Consider the following 16,925-nt stretch of genomic DNA (forward strand, 5'->3'; position numbering starts at 1 on the left):
CTCCCTTTATCACTATTTTTCTCAGTATGCGAGTCCTGGACATATTAGGTGTTTGATAGAGACAAAGTGCGCTACTCACCCTCTGCTGTTTTGAGTCACCAGCCATTCCCCCATGCAGTACGTGCTGAGCATCCCATGCATTTAAAGGAGTCTGTGTGTGTGTTGGGGAGTGGGTGGTAGAGTTGGAGAAGAGGCGCCTTGACCTCAGTAAAAATAGCAGCTTCCATTCATCAAGGGCTTGCTAAGTACCAGGTACTGTGCTCTGTGTACTTTTGTTTAAAGCCTGCAATAGCTCTGGGGGTTTTGTCCAAAACTCAAGGCTCTGTAAAATCAAATGATTTGCCCAAAGGCCCCTAGGGTGGATGGGGACCCAGGTCTGTCTGTCTGGAGCCTGGAGCACAGAAGGTAGACGTCCCTGACCAGAGAGCGAGTTAACAAGCCGCAGCTGCGTGCCTTCCACACGTTTACTTCATTTACTCCTCAGCGCCGCCTCACGGGGAGAACACGCGCGCCCTCTCGCTCGGGAGCACGGGATTGGTCAGAGGAGTCACATGACTCGCACACGCGCCTGCAGCTCGCAAGTTGATTGGTCAGAGGAGTCCCGTGACTCGCGCACGCGCCTGCGTCTCGTCAGTCGCTGAAGCGAGGGGTCACGGTTCTGCGTCTTCCGCGTTCTAAAGGTCGGATTCTTTCCTTGACCTCGTTCTGCCTTGGGATCTCGGTAACTCAGGCAGCGGGGTTTCACAGGGAAAGGACAACGGCAACCTGGGCCAGAAAAGAAATTGCCGGGAGAAGGGTTGCCGAGGCTGAGCGGAGGCTCCGGGCAACTGCACAACCGACTCCCAGAACTCCTGACTTAACCTGCAGCACCCAGCGCATCCCTGGGTCACCTTTCAGAATGGACGGGGTAGGGGGAGGCCGGCCACGCTGGTTATGACAAGTGAAGGGGACCCCCCTGCGTCTACAGCCCTGGACAGCTCGCTGAGCGTTTACTCGATGAGCCCCATCTGTGGAACGGGTCCGGCCATGACTCGTGGCCTCGCCTGCTGCTCTGGGCTCTGCATCTGCGGGGAGGACTGAGCCCCCGGGCTCGCAGCAGGTAGATTTATGCTCTTGTTTGGGTCACTGTGGGGCGTGGGGCTGGGCTGGTTGGAACCTCTGTCTGCTCCTCGCTTCCCTCCACCCTCAAAAGCTTTCACAGTGATTAGTTCCCCTCACGAAGGGATCTTGTTACGGTTCCACCAGGAGGGCCTCTGGAAGTCCTGCCTGAGATAAGAAGGCCGCGTCTCGGTTAATCTCCCAGCTTAGAGGCCACGTTTTAATATTTAAGAAATGGTTTCCCGGCTCGGGGCGGGTGGAGGGAATTGCAGACGGGGCCTGGCCTAGTGGGTTCTGAATGCACGCGTGTGTGGTCCCAGGGCCCCTTATGCTCCTCAGGCCTGTGGGTCCTGGCGTCCCCCTGAGTCATTTCTTCAGGTTGCATTTCACTGGTGCCTGGACCAGGGTGTCCTGACAGGGGATTGTATTTGTGGAGACACCCAGCTGGACTCGGGCTGTGTGTTGGAAGCAGCACCAAGTCCAAAGACAGGCCCGTGTCTGACCCACCCGCAGCCCAGACAGCTTCAGGCCTGTGTCTCCTGACTCTGTCCCCTCTCCCTCAGCTGGCGTTCTCCTGGCGGGACCCATCGGCGGGAGTAAACCTTCGGGAAGACAGCCAGCCCTGGGCGAGCACCACGTGCGTGCATTCTGAGTGAGTAAGGCTGGCCACCTGGCTGAGCTGGGTTTGAGTTTGTCTTTACTGCTTTCCGGCTGTGTGTTCCTGGGTGAGTCACTTAACTGCTCCGAGTTTTCGTGTTCTCCTTTGAAGTGGGTGATGTAGTATGTACTTCACATGGCCGTTTTGAGGCCTTAATAGGCTCTTAAAGTGTCTGGTAGTAGGTTTTGTTTGTTTGTTTTCTTTTTTTAAAAAATAAATTCATTCAAGAACTATGTAATCATTGTAATACTTGCTGGTTGGAACTCAGACCTGTAGTCACGGTATTTTCTAGGCCCTTCAGTGAGAGGGGCAGAAGTAGCCTAGAGACTACAGGCTTGGTTACTGAATTTTCCAGGCTTAGCCCAGAATAGTTAAGACACTGAAAGATCAGTCCAGGTGTTGTGAATGTTTCCCACTTTTTGAGGGGGGGAAGTGGACTTTCAGTCAATGATATGAAAATAATTGGCTGGAAGGAATTGGATGAGTTTTACTTCAAGTTCTACCACTTAAGAATTCCCCCCAAATAAGAACCTTCTATTAAAATAACAACATTTTATTTACATGCAATGTAATATTAAAAAATGAAAGTTTTTTTTTTTTTTGCATTTAAGAAAATACAAAAATATGACCATACATTTGTTTCTTATTCAGGGTAAAGTTGCCCCTTCTTCTCTATGGGGAAAGATGGTCTTATATTCTGTGACGGTGTCCTTTTAATTTTCCGTTGGTGATTAGCAAATGGCCTTTCTCTTATGAAACGATAGTGGCGATGGTTTTAAATTTTTGAAACTTGTTGTTGAATAGGTAACGCATGTACAGAGTTTAAAGGGCTCCAAAGGTAAATGGTGGAAGTGAATCTCCCTCCTTTTCTCCCCTAAGTGATCAGTATCTCTCCCTGGAGGAGGCAGCTTCACGTGAATGATTCTTGACCTGGTTAGTTCAAGTGTTCACATGGAAAAAGGGCGCTATCATCCTCAATGTGGCAAAAATTGGTTCTCTGGCATGGTGGTGAGGGTTAAAAAGATCTTCATTGCTATTTACATAAAGAAAAGTTGCTATTTACATCTTATAAATGTATGCGTGGTGCTACTTTGTGTCCTGTTTTGATTCGCTTAGGGCACAGTTGTTGGCCAGGTGCACTAATGGTAACATTGTTCCTGTGGGGAAGCAGGATCTACTGTGTGATCAGAGGACTGCTCCTGTTTTTGATGCCATCTCTGAGGTCCTTCCAAGAAGCTGTGTTCTGCAGCGCGTGTTTGCCTGTGCCTAGTTTCCCTCTCCTGTGGCCTTAGGGCTTGTTTGTAAGCAGGCTGTGTGCTCTGTGGTTGTGAAACCACCTGGATCACAAGATCAGAACTGGAAATGTATATTTGCTGATAATCTCATTGAAGATGACAAGTACATGGCAGCCCAGGCTCTACTCTGATTTCCTGCACCTGTGCAGACATCACTACTCAATCATTGCATACGTCCTGTGAGATCAGACAGAACCTCGGCATCCTACTCAATAGTCTTCTGGGATGTGGGCAAGGGAGGTGAAATGCATGGACAGCACTGCTATAATATCTCAGTACATGGGTTCCCAGCCTTTGGTATTTTATAGATGAGTGCAAATTTTTGGAAAATCAGATGGACTAATACAAAGTTCTCAAATCTTTGTTTTGGCAATACTAAAAAAAATTTTAAATTGCTTCTATTTAAAAATCACCATTTGTTCATTTTTAAGACAGTACATTTTTAACACCAAAAACATTAGAAGAAAGTTTCAGAATGAAGGACAATGGGCATGGTTAGCTTTATTTAAAAAGAAAAGCAAATCTCATAGTTCTCATTTTGTTCCACACAAAATCTTCATTATGAATTGACACCAGTTGGTGGCCCAAAGTGGATAAAGAGGGAAGCCCACCTCGGAGACATACAGTGTATTTAACTTCCTCTCTAGAGAACTCTCTTTCTTAGAGTTTTGTGAAGATTTGGGTCTGAGGGACCCAAAGATACTTCAGTTAAAAATCAACATCTTTACCTTGGTGGATTGAAAACATATATATGTCAGTTCCTACTAGACTTTTGCTAAAAAAAAAAAAAAAAAGATAGTGAAATAATCTTTAAGAGCACAAACCTACACATTCAAAGAGAACAGGAGAGAAGAGATTAAGTTACACAAGATCATGACTCTTATCTTGTGTTCTTCCTTGCTAACTTCCTCCCCCAGAGACATCCTCAAGGAATTTCAGAAGTCTAGTGGTAAAACAGAATGGAGATCAGCTGAACTTTTTCTATAAGGGGCTGGGTTATAAATACTTTAGGCTTTGCAGGCCACACACTCTCTGTTGCAGGTCCTCATCTCTGCCATGGTAGCAGGAAAGCAGCCATAGATGACCTGTGAAAAGTGGGCATGGCTGTGTGTCAGTGAAACTTTAATAGCAAAACCCATCAGTGGCCTCACCAAGGTTGAATCACTGACTCTCCTGACATGGTATTGTCTAAGCTAGTGGTTCTCAAAGAGTAGTTCCTGGTCCCCTGCCCCCCATCATCAGCATCACCTGGGAACTTGTTAGGAATACAGATTTTGGGGTCCCACCACAGACTTTCTGAATCAGAAACCCTGGGCTGGGGCCCGGCAATCTGTGTTTTAACAAGCCGTCCAGTTGATTCTGCCGCATGCTCACGTTTGAGAACCACTGATCAAAATTCTTGCTCCAAATGAAAACTTGGCCACTCCCTGAGGATACCTTCCCCTTACATCCCTCTTCAGCGAGGCTGTGAGTTCCTCCCAGCTCCCAAAGAATTCAGCACCTGAAGATGGGGTGTATGTTCTCGTTGCTTCCTATTGACAGTTAGAAATGGTCTCTGCTCCTTCCTCCACCAAAACCCTCAGCTAACACGAAGGGCGTGTCAGTCACCTCCAGCCTGGCTTGGCAGCTGGATCTTTCTCCCACATACTACCCCTTCTCTTCCTATTGAAGACCAACCCTCAACACTCTTCCCTCTCTGTTCTTAGACCTTCTTGGCTCAGGCGTTTATTTTCCTTGTCCCTCAACAATCCACTTAGTTGTCATTGCTGAGAACTTGACTTAAATGTCACTTCCTCAGAAAGGCCTTTTCTGAACTAGCTAGTCCCTTTCCTCAGTATTAGCATATTGATCTTCTTCCCAGCACTGCGTGGCACCTGAAAGTATCTCATTTAACAATTCACTTGCCTGTCTGTTGTCTGTGGTCTTATAGCTAGTTCCGTGAAATCAGAGTCAGTGGTGGGACTGTTACCCAAGTGATTTGTTAAGAGCGTTCTCCCAGGAGATGAAGGGGGAGGCATACACGGTAAGGCAGGGGAAAAAAAATCTAAGCAAGAACATGACCTCCAGGATGGACAGATAGATCAATGCAACAGATTTGCCATATAATTTTGGGCAAATGCCCAGATTCCATTAGGAAAGGGAAGTCTTTTTAACCAGTAGCACTAGAACTGGATACATGTTTGCAAAAATGAATCCTTATCCTTACTTCACATTATACACAGAAACTAATTGGAGAAGGATCATAGATCTCAGTGTGAGAGCTGAACTATAAAACTTCTCTAAGAAAACATTGCGGAGTATCTTAGCAGTCTTGGAGGTGTAGGCAAAAGACTTCTTAGAAGACATAAAATGCACAAACAATAAAAATAAATAGGTAAATTGTACTTCATCAAAAATAAAACCTGCTTACCAAAAGACCCCTTAAAGAAAATGAAAAGGCAAGATTAAGAGAAAATAACACACATATATTTTGTGGATTATATCAAGTATATTGAAAATACTAACAAATCAGTGGTGAAAAGACAACTCAGTAACATGGGCAAAATACTCAAATAGGCATTTTGGAAGAAAAGATACATGAATGGCTTAGAAACACACAAAAAGGTGCTTGACATCATTATCTACTAGGAGTATGCAAATTGAAACCACCATGAGTTATTTCACATCCACTAGAGTGGCTAAAATTAAAAATCTGACCACAATAAATGTTGGCAAGGATATGGAGCAACTCGAACTCTCATACATTATTAGTGTAAAATGGTACAACCACTATGGAAAACTGAAAGGATCTTACAATGTTAAGTTATGTGTGTGTCTTATGACTCAGTTATTCCACTGCTAGGTATTTACCCAAGAGAAATAAAAACATATGCTCATAGAAGATCTTGTGCAAGAGTATTTATAGCAGATTTATCCATAATAACTAAAAACCAGGAACCCAAATTTCCACCCACAGAAGAATGGAAAAATAAATTATTGTATGTTCATACAGTTGAATAGTACTCAGCAATAAAAAAAAAAACCCTTTAATATACACAACACAGATGAATCTCAGAAATATTATGTTGATTGGAATGTGATATATACAAAAGAATCCATACTGCATGGTTCCATATATATGAAGCTCAGGAATAGACAAAGTGATGGTGGTAAAAATTAAAAAGTGGCTGTTAAAAAGGTTGGGATTGATGGGAAGGGAGCAGGAGATAGTGATGGAAATGTTTAATTTTTAATTGGGATGTTACATTGGAAGACATTTGTCAAAACTCATTGAATTTAATATCTGCTTTTTAATCTCAAACACAAAGCATCAAGAAGAAACAGCTGGATACAACTTGCAGTCAATCCCACGGGGGAATTCCGGAACATAAATTATGTTACATAAAAATAAAGCATGGAGTTGGTCCCCCCTTTGAGGCTAGGGGGCTGGGCTTTTGTACCCTCATGCTGTTTAGTCAGTCTCCCCCATGAGGAGGCTTGCTTAGCCTCCTGGAGGAGGTGGCTCCAGCTTAGCTTAGGGCAGGTATCTGGAGAAGGGGATCAGCTGTGAGTTGCATTCAGCCAACAACAGTGCAGCTGGACGCAGTCCAGGTAAGAGGATCTGGATGGGACATCAACATCGTCGGCTACAGTCTGCCCCTGGCACAGCCTGGAGCCTCTTGCTTTTCCTGTATGTTCATTTCATCCAGGTGTGGTTTCTGCAGGACTCTGGTCACAATTTCTGAAGAATTTCTAAGAGGAGGGGTAGTGGGTTGAACGAGAGCCCCCACTATTGTAGGTGGTTTCCATGTCATCATGAATGCTCCTCATCTTCCTCCCCGCCAGTGCATTCCAGATTCCCCTCCCCCTCCACTGGTCTGAGCTGCTGGTCTGGTGGGGTGACCGAGACCCTCATCCTGGAGGAATCTGAGTCCCAGTTACCGTGTCCTTCTCGGACTGGGGTGGCTGTACTGCCCATGGACAGTTACTCCCAGGCATGGAGGCACCAAGAGATGCCCCTGCAAACTGCTTGAATAGCAGGCAGTTCCCTCCCTGTCTCCACTGTGTGGCTGCAGCCCTGCTTTCTGGTGACGATCAGGGTCAGCGACCTACGCCAGCACCGTGATGCCTTGCCGTCTCGATGACTAGCATGAGTTATTCAAAGTGATCAGGAGGTGGCCATAGACTTGAGTTTAGTGGAATTATTACTGAGTGCTGTGATGGAAGCATCCTTCCTCTGGGTACTAGGGTCTTGAGACCCACAGGCTTCCAAGTCAATCACATTCCTCAAGCGAGTTCCTGGAGGGCGATGTTGGACAGAGATGCTCTTCCACTTGTCTTCCGGCCATGAAACTGGCAGATCTTTGAAGTCAGTGGCTCTGACTATTCACCACTGTGTCTTCGGAGCCAAGAACAGTGCCTGACACGTGTTTAGCACTTGGTTGATACTTAGACTGAGTGCCAGAAACTGACTTGATGCTTTATGAGGTATGTTTAAGGAATATCAAACAATACCCATTTTCCCTAAGACGTTCAACTTATTTTATGGTTATGGAGTTATAAATGTTCATCAAAGAGAATTTAAAATACAGAAAAATGTGAAAAAAAAATCAAAATCACCCAGAGATAACCTCTGTTAACCAGAACTATGCCATGAACTTGGGCTACACAGTGGCTTTCAAGCAGCTCTCTGGGGCACTGGTGTTTCAGAGCAGGTGTCCCAGGAATTGTCTTGAGAGAAAGGGGAGAGTATCTCCCTCAGAACAGGAACCCTTTTCACCATCTGATTGAAATTTTGCTTGAAAAAAAAATTGCAAGAAAAACAATAATAATAATTTAAAAAAACGAAACCCGCTAGTCTACACTGTGGAGCTGGTGGCTTTCATTCAGCTGATATCTAATTTCACATCATCATCATGTGATGATCCAGGTTTTCCTATCATACATGGCAGTTACTGGCATTTGACCAGCCCCTGGTGTAGACTCCTCTCGTCTTAAGAACACTGCAGAGTTATATGACAAAGGGAAACTTTTACTGCAAAAAACCAGATGTTGTCGACTGGAAGCAACCAGGGGTGGTGGAAAACAGAACCATGAATGAGTCATGTTCAATCATCTCAGACAAGCATAAAAGTATATAAAAGATTAGTGCAAAAGAGAATTTAGACCAGGCTCTGTGCTGTCTGGGAACATGATTTAGATTAAAAGAGGGGGAAAATATATCTCTGAGCCACCTGGAGCCCCACAGTCAGAAGGCTGTTAGGATTTGGGTTTCAGTATTCATCATTGTAACCTCTTAGGTTATTTGTATTTTTTGAAAGCCGTTTGGATGCCTATCAAAACAACCAGACCTGCGTTCAGGGAACATGTCAGAGAGAGATGATTGTCCTGGTACCGCCTTGCTCTCCAGACTCGAGATTCAAGCATACAGCTGTGCCCCTTTGGTTTGGTGTGGAGGCCAAAATATATGCCCCTATTCAACTGTACTTAGGTTTATTGCCTTCATGGGGAAAACTAAGCTGGATGAGGGGCTCTGGAGGGGGAGTGGTGAATTTGCGTGGTGTCTGCTCGGTTGATTTGAGGTCTGTAGTCGTCACTGTGGTCCTTGGTTTCCTTTGGTTTTGGTGAACATGGTCAATTTCTCATCCAGTAACCTGACTACTACACAGCTTGGCTTGATGAGAGAGGGACGCTGTGGTGTGACATTCTCACCAACACTTGGCATTTTCCAACTTTTCATATTAGCCATTCTGGCGGGTATATTGTATCCTATTTTGATTTTAACTAGCATTTCCCTGGTAATTAATGATGTTCAGCATCTTTTCACATGTTTATTAGCCATTTGGAGAAATTCTTTTACGACCTTCTTGTTAACCCAAAAGTCTATTAGAGTCGAATAGAAAATTGGGTATCTTTGTGCTGTGGAATACTATACAGCAATGAAAACACGAGGCCCAGGCCTTTATACTCCGGCATGGATCAGTCATTGAATGTGGGGCACTCTGTATTAAGTATGTCTTTGAATTCTGATGTTTTGGCATCTGGGACCTTGCTGACCTTGCAGGGACTGCCCCTCTCAGGGCTAGCCACTTCCTAGAGATAGTAAATGACCCATCCATCTATGAGCTCATCTTTTATATGCAAACCAATCAGAGTCCATACCCTCCACAGCCTCTTTTGTAGGGCTCTCATAATCTGGGCTACTGTCTATGATAAGCTATCTTTTCAGTGACAGCCGTCTCCTGATCGGTTGGCCTCCCCTTACCTGAACAATAACAAAAATCTATGTTAAAGAGCACACCCTGGGAAGCGGTGGGACCCTGAAGGAGGCAGTTCCCTGCATCTAGGGCCATCCCTAAGGGGGCTGACAGCTGGAGGCCATCCACCAACAGCACTCCCAGTGGCTGGGGCAAAAGGCCTTTCTTTAGGGGGTGGCTGGTGTCCACCCCAGATTTCTCGCATCAAGCTGTAGATGACCCTTCATCTCAGGGCCAGGACTAGGTGAGATGAGCAAGGCACTGAGCACCTCCTTTTTACCTCTTGCCCCCTTGGTGCATCGCTTGCCTCACCCTAGTCCCTATCCGAGTGATTCTGTGTCTCTCCTCTGTCCAAAACCTTCCCAGGGCTCCTCTCTCCCTCAGGGTGGAAACAGGCCTTCCAATCCCTATGAGGCCCTGTGGGATCTGCCCTTGTCTCCCACTGGCCTGTCCCCTTGCCCTGCTGTTGCCACACTGGCCCCCTCCCCCCCTTACTGTTCCTCCCCAGGCACAACCCACCCCAGGACATTTGCACATCCTTGGCCCTCCAGTTGGAATGCTTTTCCTCCAGACCTACCCTTGTCTCACTCCTTCACTTCCTTCAAATCTTTGCTCATCTGTCACCCCCTCCCTGGCCACCTGCTCTAAAATTCCAGTGCTCCCTGCATCCCTGGTGCTTTCCATCCCCTTCTGTGTTTTATTTTTCTCTACACAAGGTACAATGCATTGTACTTACTATTTCATTTAATGTCTGTTTTCCCTACATGAACGTAAGCCTCGGGGGAGGGGAGGGGAGGGATTTTTGTCTCTTTTGTTCATCACTGGATCCCCACTGCTCAAAACCGGGGCGAGCACATAGTATCAAGTGATCTGTTGGTTGAATGCAAAGGCGCACATCCTGGAGAAGGTGTTCAGGTCTGCTCCCGCTGCTCCTTTGGATAAATGCTGATCCAACACCCAGGACGTACAGTTTAACTACAGATGCATCTTAGTCTCACCCTCTCTGCTCTCTCATATTCCTCTTTCATGTCTCTCCCCTCCCTCTCCTCTCCCATACGCACTTTCTTTCTCCCACTCCTTCCCACTTTTTGGTACTTGATGGAATCACATTAAACTAATAAAGCTTTCATTACTGGGTTGGACCCATAATTACGCACACTGAGAGCCGGGTTTGTTTTGATTTTCTGTGGAGTTTTGGTTGCTGATGCTTTTGAACACTTGCTTTTATTCTTCAGTTGCCACTTGACCCACCCCCCCAACCTCTGTTTTAAAAAGGATGAAAAGCTTATAAAAACATCAGAAATATCCTTTTATTTTTCCTGCAAATTGATTTGGAGGGTTTTGTTTTGATTTCCCTCTTGGAGATGGTGGGTGTTAAGAAAGAATCACATGTTTCGAAACTGGACGCCTAGCTGTGAATTCTGAGATGGGAAGGAGAGAAAGTTTATCATTTACTGGGGTGGGGGGCTCTGAAAAAATCCACACTAAGGGGAGTTTGGTGTAATCCCTACATCTCCATGGAGGCTGGAGGAGGTTGGATTAAAGGAGAGCCTATCCGTCACAGCACTAGTGACATTTGTGCCTGGATCAGTCTTCTGGAGGGGGGATGTCCTGAGCATTGTAGGATGATGATGAATTTTGATAGATGTCTACACCTATAAAACCACCACCACAATCAAGATAGTAACATTTCCATCACTCGCCAAGGAGTGCAAATTTCGAACTCCTAATTTATCCATTCCCCCACCCTTGACTCCCTGGTATCCATAGTTCTCTGTTTGTGAATCTGTTTCTGTTTTGTAGGTATGTTCATTTGTCTTTTTTTTTTTTTTTTTGGATTTCACCTGTAAGTGATATCATTTGGTATTTCTCTTTCTGGCTTACTTCACTTAGAATAACAATCTTCAGGTCCATCCATGTTGCTGCAAATGGCATTATTTTATTCTTTTTTATGGCTGAGTAGTATTCCATTGTATAAATGTACCACAACTTCTTTATAGAGTCATCTGTTGATGGACATTTAGGTCGTTTCCATGTCTTGACTATTGTAAATAGTGCTGCTGTGAACATTGGGGTGCATGTGTCTTTTCGAATTATGTTTTTCTCTACGTATATGTCCAGGAGTGGAATTGCTGGATCATATGGTAAGTTTATTTTTAGTTTTTTAAGGAACCTCCATACTGTCCTCCATAGTGGATGCACCAATTTACATTCCCACCAACAGTGTGGGAGGGTTCCTTTTTCTCCACACCCTCTCCAACATTTATTGTTTGTGGACTTTTTAGTGATGGCCATTTTGACTGGTGTGAGGGATATCTCATTATAGTTTTGATTTGAATTTTTCTAACAATTAGTGCTGTTGAGCATTTTTTCATGTGCTTGTTGGACATCTGGATGTCTTCTTTGGAGAGATGCCTAGGTCTTCTGCCCATTTTTTGATTGGATTGATTTTTTTTTATAGTAAGCTGTATGAGCTGTTTATATATTTTGGAAGTTAGTCCCTTTTCGGTTACATCATTTGCAAATATTTTCTCCCATTTTGTAGGTTGTCTTTTCATTTTGTTGATGGTATCCTTAGCTGTGCGAAAACTTAAGTTTAATTAGGTCCCATTTGTTTATTTTTATTTTTATTTCGCTTACTCTAAAAGCTGGTTTGAGAAACATTGCTATGATTTATGTCTGAGAATGTTCTGCCTATGTTTTCCTCTAGGAGTTTTAGAGTATCTGATCTTACGTTTAGGTCTTTAATCCATTTTGAGTTTATTTTTGTATATGGTGTTAGAGAATGTTCTAATTTCAGTCTTTTACAGGTAGCTGTCCAGTTTTCCCAGCACAACTTATTGAAGAGACTGTCTTTTCTCCATTGTATATTCTTGCCTCCCTTGTCATAGGTTAATTGACCATAAGTGAGTGGGTTTATTTCTAGACTTTATATCCTGTTCCATTGATCTGTGTGTCTGTTCTTGTGCCAGTAGCATACTGTTTTGACTACTGTAGCTTTGTAGTATAGTCTGAAGCCAGGGACCCTGATTCCCCCAGCTCTGTTCTCCTTTTTCAAAACTGTTTTGGCTCTTCAGGGTTTTTTGTTTCCATACAAATTTTAACATTTTTTTTTGCTCCAGCTCTGTGAAAAATGTCATTGGTAATCTGATACAGATTACATTGAGTCTGTATGTTGCCTTGGATAGTATGGCCATTTTAACAATATTGATTCTTCAATCCAAGAACATGGCATATCTTTGTTTATGTCATCTTCTATTTCTTTCATCAGTGTCTTATAGTTTTTGGAGTAGAGGTCCTTTGCCTCCTTGGGTAGGTTTATTCCTAGGTATTTTATTCTTTTTGGTGTGATGGCAAATGGTATTGTTTCATTAATTTCTTTTTCTACTGTTTTGTTTTTAGTGTATAGAAATGCAATTGATTTCTGTATATTAATTTTGTATCCTGCAACTTTACCAAATTCATCGATGAGGTGTAGTGGTTCCTGGTCACTTCTTCAGGGCATCCTTCCTTACCCAGCCTTCATCCCCTCGTGGCTGGTTTTGGCAGGTCATTTCATGATGGAAGTCATCTTGGTCTCAAGAGTGTCTCCTACGAATTTATGTCGGAAGTCAGGGGAAATTGGGACACTGGAATTGCACAAAACTCCAGATGCTTTTCCATCATGGAGACTCTGGAAATTCTAACGGATACTTGGGGACTAACTTTTTCCTCCTAGGCCGTGCAGGGCTCCTCGGAGGGTTGATGATTTCGGGTGAGAATGGGTCTTTGGCCTGCAGTCTCTGGGTTCTCAGCTCTTTGTCCCCGGGACTCCTGCCTCTCCTGCCTCCAACCACCCAGCCACAGGTAGCAAAGTCCTAGGTAACCTCCCCCGTGTTGGCATCTTCCTGGTAGAATTAACAAGGCTATCGAATGAAGTAAGAAGCTACCTTTTCCATTCACGAGCTTCCCATGACAGGAGATGTGAAAGGAAAGGTGTCCCCCATTGAGGAAATCCATTGGTTCACTCAGTAAACACAGGCCAGGCGCTATCCTTCTAGCACTGCGGAGGAAATTGTTTTCATGATTCCTTCTGACCAGTGGAGTCTCTAATTCTAGCTACATTGAGATAACGGTAATGAAAGTAATAGGAAAAGTGACAATATGACAGTTGCAACAAGTGGAGTGAGCATTTGCTAAGTGCCAGCCCATGTGTCAGGCTCTCTTTTAAGCCTCAAGGATATTATGGCATCAGTCTGAAAATAGGTAGTACATTGAAAGGGTTTAGTTGAGGAGAGTTTATTTAATAAAAGATTTCTCTCTCTCTCTTTTATTTTGTACACATATGGCCATTTTTCTTAAAAGAAAGGATGCCATCTTATTTTTATCTTCATGGGACTGTGAGAGGCTCTGCACTGTCCTTAAAGATTTTTTCTGATACTCTTGTGGTGCCTGTCATGGGATCAGCACTGCAGATGCCGGGCCCAGTGGGGGGAGAAGAGTAAATAAAGGCACACGTAAAATCAGACAACATCACTGGCTCGGCTGCCAGCTTCCGTGGCCCCAGGTGCACAGGGTACGGGGCATCATCTTGCCTTTGGACTGCAGTCAATGGAGCAGGCAGGAAATGAGAGGAAATTAATTTTTCCCCCCTCTTCTCTTTTCCTCCCCTGCTGTCCCTCCTGTTTTTAAACAAGGGCCTTTTAAAATGTTGGTTACTCTCTGATTACAGCGCAATAGAGGTTCGAAACAGCCTCTTCTGGACTAAACTCCCTGTGCCCTTAACCAGAATGATTGGCCGGTTGCCTTGGTAATTGTCCTCATTCGCTGTGTAGAAGCCACAATTATGAAGGTTTTTCTGGGTACTGATCCTCTTAGTGCCTTTTTCTTATAAGTTCACAACAAGATGGGACAAAGGAGACCTAATAGATTTTATTGCTCTGGCTCCTTGGGGTACTCAGAGCCCATGACATGCGGACATGGGCTGTGAGTGCCATTTAAATTGGTTGGCTTTGCCCCGGAGATAAAGCTTTACATTCAAGAGAGTGGCTGAGGTTCTATTAGCTGGAGGGTCAGGGCCGGAGAATGAACTCACAGACCCAGTTGCTCTACCTCCGCTCATAATGGAAAACCTAGATAGGCATCTGAGGCTGAGGGCTGGGGCACTTAACCTTTCACTGATAATCGAAGAAAATGGACATGTAACTGCTCTCTCGAAACTCAGGCATGGTTCAGATCCAAGGCAGGAGAGCTCCGTGGGTTGTTGAAGAACCCAAGCTGGAATGTTTTGGGCTGAGACAGCTTTCTAGCCTCTAAAGAGAAGTAGGACTCCATTAGCTGGGGTAATTGGAGAGAAGAGAAAGGGGGAAAGATGATGGTTATGATGATGTGGATAATCACGATCACAATAATCCTATAATTTAGCTGTGCAGGGTACAAGATGCTCACGGTCCTTACCTTAGCTGGTCCTTGTAACAGCCTGGGGATTGTATGCTCCTTTTTGTAGATGGGAAAACGGAGGCACAGGAAGGTAAAAACAACTTGTCCAAGTTGGAAGTTGTGTTCGGAGAGATGGTATTCAAACCCAGAGATATCTGATTGCTGGAAATCTTCCTATGACATAGAACCTCCTTTGACCGAAGTAAACACAATTCCAAGTTTTGCTAGGGATAAAGCATAGAGCCTTCTGAGTGGTAGTTTGTAGACTGTCCCACCTACGTGTTCCAGGGGCTAATGTGCCTTCAGTCGAAAGGCTTTGCATTTTGACGAGTCCCCAGCTGGAACAGAAAAATCTCAGAAAGTGGTCAAGTCTATGGCTATTTCATCTGGAGAATCAACTCGTTTGCTTGATGGTAGCTGTGTTGAGAAGGATTCTGAGGCTGTGTCTGGCTTTGCTGAGAAAGGATGCCATCTTGATTAGTAATGTTTGCTGTGAAAGAAGGATGCAAAATCATGTTTCTTCCTCTGCAGGCTTAACTGCTCATTTCCTACTGGAGATGAGTTCATGAGACTGTATTTCAGGTGAAACAGTTATCTGAAAAGCCAGAACGTGCAGGTGATAAATATAGTTAAAATTTGGCTTCAGGCAGCCTGACTCTAGCAACCAGACTTTCAACCACTACCTTGTTCTGTCTTTGAGACATAAATTGAACAGTGTGGTAGGTAGCAACAGATAGAGTAAATAGCCTATAAATGATTCAGTCATTGATTCACTGATTTGTTGATAAATTCATCAATTTATTCATTGTTTCATTCACTGGTTAATTTATTAATTGATTCACTCAAACATTCATTGATGGAATCCATCCATCCTTCCTTCCTTCCTTCCATTTATTCATGCCTCTTGTGGTCAAGACATTGTGCTAGATTCTAGGAATACAACAGTAAAACAAGCAGATATAGTTTCTGTTCTCATGAAACTTACTGTTGAAGGCAGGAAGACAGATAATAAAGAAGCATAATTAGTGTTATGAGAGTAAAAGTATAAGAAGTAGGAAAATCGAACCTCGTCCAGAGGGTAAGAGAAGGCTCCCCTGACAAAGTGGCATTTAAGCCAAGTCCCACAAGCTGTGCGGAAGTTAGCTCAAAAGAGGGAGGGGTAGCTTCTATGTAGGAAAAAGAAAAGAGAGCTTCCTGGAGGAGGTTGCCTGCCAGCTGGGCTTTAACGTGTGGATGGGATGTGAAGATTCAGAGGTGGGAGAAGCATTTCCCAGGTGAAAGGAACATCAGAAGCAAAGGTGGGGCAGTGGTGAGAGTCCATTAAGGGACTAAATTGACCATTTTGTCAAAATTCTCCTAGCCACACAGATTTCATCAGTGGTCATCCATGTCCCTGGGACCGTTGATGGAGAGGCTGTGAAATAATCATAATGCAAATGAAATACGTTGAGCATCTAGAGCTTTCCTTTTCTTGACTTGGTCCCCCAGATGGGCACCGTGCAGCCCTACCATGCATCTTTTGCATCCAGAGACAATTGCTCCTGAAAGCTTTTCCACCGAAATGTATTGTCCACCACAAAGCAGCTGCTGTTCTAGGTGCTGGGCTTACAGTCGTGAACAAAGCAAAAAAAAAAAAAAATCCTTGGGGTTGTGGAGGTTGCATTCTGCAATTTTAATTTGTAATTTGGACTACAAACTTATTTATAATTTACAAAAAAGGGGCATTTTGGAATTGACGATCCCTCTGGTTTGAGAACAGTTGTCCATGCAAAGTGGCAGGCAGGTGCTCTACAGTCAAATCCGGAGCAAATCAGCCCCTCCTCTGAGCCTCAGTTTCCTCATTTGTCAGATGAAGTGGCTCGGTGAGACCTTTAAGACCTTGCTAGCCCTGAAATTCGTAGATTCTACAAACCAGAAGAGCAGACGCACCCTGGGAACCGCAGGCGTCTGTGTCTGGGCAAACCTGGCCCTTTACTGCTTTTGTTCCCTGTTTTGACAAGGGGCTCCGGGGGCCTTTCCTGACAGTTCACCCCTCTAGGGCTAATCAGAATTCTCTTTCTGTCTGCCTTGGTTTTCTGCACTTCAACTCGCATCATAAATTATTCTTTCTCTAAATGGCAGGCGTAGGTAAGTTACCAAAAGGTCACTCAGAACCCCAATCAATCCCAGCTGCTTTAATTACTTTAGTGCTGTTTGGACTTTTGTGTGTGTGTGTGTGTG

General features: G+C 44.3%; 1 long non-coding RNA gene across 1 annotated transcript in view; it reads left to right on the forward strand.

Moving 5' to 3' along the window:
- Positions 1-777: 777 nt before the first annotated feature.
- LOC116660927 overlaps positions 778-16,925 on the forward strand; it is a 318,927-nt gene continuing 302,779 nt past the window's right edge. The window contains exons 1-2 of the long non-coding RNA XR_004316590.1: positions 778-1,099; positions 1,662-1,750. This is a non-coding gene — a long non-coding RNA (uncharacterized LOC116660927). The remainder of the gene's footprint in view (positions 1,100-1,661; positions 1,751-16,925) is intronic.

The sequence above is a fragment of the Camelus ferus genome, chromosome 32 (assembly GCF_009834535.1).
Source record: "Camelus ferus isolate YT-003-E chromosome 32, BCGSAC_Cfer_1.0, whole genome shotgun sequence".
Taxonomy (NCBI): Eukaryota; Metazoa; Chordata; class Mammalia; order Artiodactyla; family Camelidae; genus Camelus; species Camelus ferus.